Source organism: Penaeus chinensis, chromosome 13 (assembly GCF_019202785.1).
Source record: "Penaeus chinensis breed Huanghai No. 1 chromosome 13, ASM1920278v2, whole genome shotgun sequence".
Classification (NCBI taxonomy): domain Eukaryota; kingdom Metazoa; phylum Arthropoda; class Malacostraca; order Decapoda; family Penaeidae; genus Penaeus; species Penaeus chinensis.
The window spans coordinates 218,655-221,154 of NC_061831.1; positions in this window are offsets into that span (position 1 = coordinate 218,655).

Genomic DNA, 2,500 nt, shown 5'->3' on the forward strand with positions numbered 1-2,500 from the left:
ACCATGTCACACGATACACTAAAAGGTGTGTGTAACAAGGATTTCATTAGCTCCATAAACATTTCTATATATCTATATCTATCTATATATTTCAATATAAGTATATATATATAGTATACAGTGTGTGTGATTGTTAGCTATATATCAATATATTTAGTCTGCAGTAAATAGTTTGTTACCTTGCCTCGAAAAAAAGAAATATAGAAAAAAAGTACTAAAGCCAAAATCCGCATTGCTCCGCATTCGCAGCCCAGTGACGTCGAACGAAGTGCGAGTCTTCCATTGCTTTTCTTTTAGGAATGGCGACTCTAGAAATTCTAATGGAAGGGGGACAAAAGGCTTTTAGTGAGGTCACGCATTTTTTGTTAATGTCACATAATTCTGTTTTGATTTTGGTGATATGAATAACTTGTAGTTTACAACGACAATGTTCAACCTTAAAATTTACAGGGCAGCTTGGAAGTGCTAGCTTTACAATGGAGAGCATTTGTCTGCCTTTCCCTTGCCGATGCGCCATGTACCTGGTCCGACAAAAGCTGACACAAAGGAAAGAGACGTCCCTTGCCGGTCAATAGCACAAGCGTTTTAGTGTGGCAAAGATCCGGGCTATTTTTGCCCGGCTTATCACGGTGATAGTGTGTGTGAATAGATAGATTATTGTAACAATTTCATATTATATGACGAATAAAAAAGAGGTGAAACAGTAAGGAAAAGATCTTAGGATCATATCCCGTCTCATATTTATTTCTGTTGACTCGTAACACCTTCACCATACCTGCTTATGGGCACACACATATCCTTATGGGCAGACTGCCTGTAAAGTAATTCCACTTTCGAAATGTCCCTTAATAACATCTGTGCCTTGAGCCACTGCTGCTCATCTGCGGAATTCGATGACGGGCCGAACTGTCACTCACCGCGCGACAGGATCCATTTGCCAGAGAGCAATTTGCGTTAAACGGCTTATTCATCCCTGCCTCTCGCACGTCCCCAGCCACAGCGTCGGCCCTGAATTTTCATTAGGGTGATGCGATAGGGGGAATAATTTCTTATCTTGCAGGTGCACCGAGCGGCCCGGGAGGCTGTAAACACCTTCGTCTCTGAGAATGATCCAGAAAGCTTCCCACGCGACGCGTTCTGGCCTGAGGTCGTCTTGACTGTACTGAAGATAAAGGCAGGGGCGCTGTCGCCATGATTACGCCGTCCTAGGAAAGCAGCCTTTTTATGATCCCGCCGAAAGCAGCACTTTCACGCGTCGCCCGTAAAACTGTTTCACGAGCTCCTTGCGCTGCAGGCTTCGGGTCATGATGAGAGACTGAATGCATCACACTCAGTTTAGATACAGACGCAGGTGATGTCAACAATCTTACTCGGACACGCAAACCCATTTCTGTCTCACTGGTTTATTACTGCCGTTACTATTCCTATGGCTGCTTCCATATATATAAAAAATCATATTTGCAATATCTTTATCTGATTTATGCCATCTCTGGTGTTTTTGTCATTACGCTCTCAGTATATTGTCAGTATACTGAGATTTGTTATCATTATTATTGTTGTTGCTGTTATTATTATTATTGTTGTTGTTGTTGTTGTTGTTGTTGTTGTTGTTGTTGTTGTTGTTGTTGTTGTTGTTGTTGTTGTTGTTGTTGTTGTTATTATTATTATTATTATTATTATAATTTTTATTATTATCATTATTATGTCAATCTAAGGATAATGATGATGATGATGATGATAATTATAATTATTATTTTCATTATTATCATAACAATCATTATTATTGTTATTATTATCTTCATTATAATAATAATAATAATAATAAATAATAGTATAATAGTAATGATAATAATAATAACAACAATAATATTAAAAGATGATGATGATGATACTGATAATGATAATAATGATAATGATGATAATAATAATAATAATAATAATAATAACAATACTTATAATAATAATAGTATTATTATTATTGATACTAATAATAACAATAATAACAATAATAATAAAAATAATAATAATAATAATAATAATAATAATGATGATGGTAATGATAATAATAATGATAATATTAATAATGCTAATATCGATAATAATAACATTATTATTAATAGCAATAATAATAATAATAATAATAATAATAATAATAATAATAATAATAATAATAATAATAATAATAATAATGATAATAATAATAATAATAATAACCATGACCATGACAATTAAAAATTATAGTAACTGAACACTAGTAATAATGGCAATGATGATAAAGATGAAAATTATAATATCGTTAAGAATAATAACAATACAAATGATAATGACTATAATAATAATAATGATACAATCAATAATAATGATTATAATAATTATAATAATTATCATTATCGTCATCTTTTCTAGCAATTTCCATTATTATAATTACTTTCATTGTTACCAATGATAATAAAAATGAAAATTATAATATCGTTAAGAATAATGACAATACAAATGATAA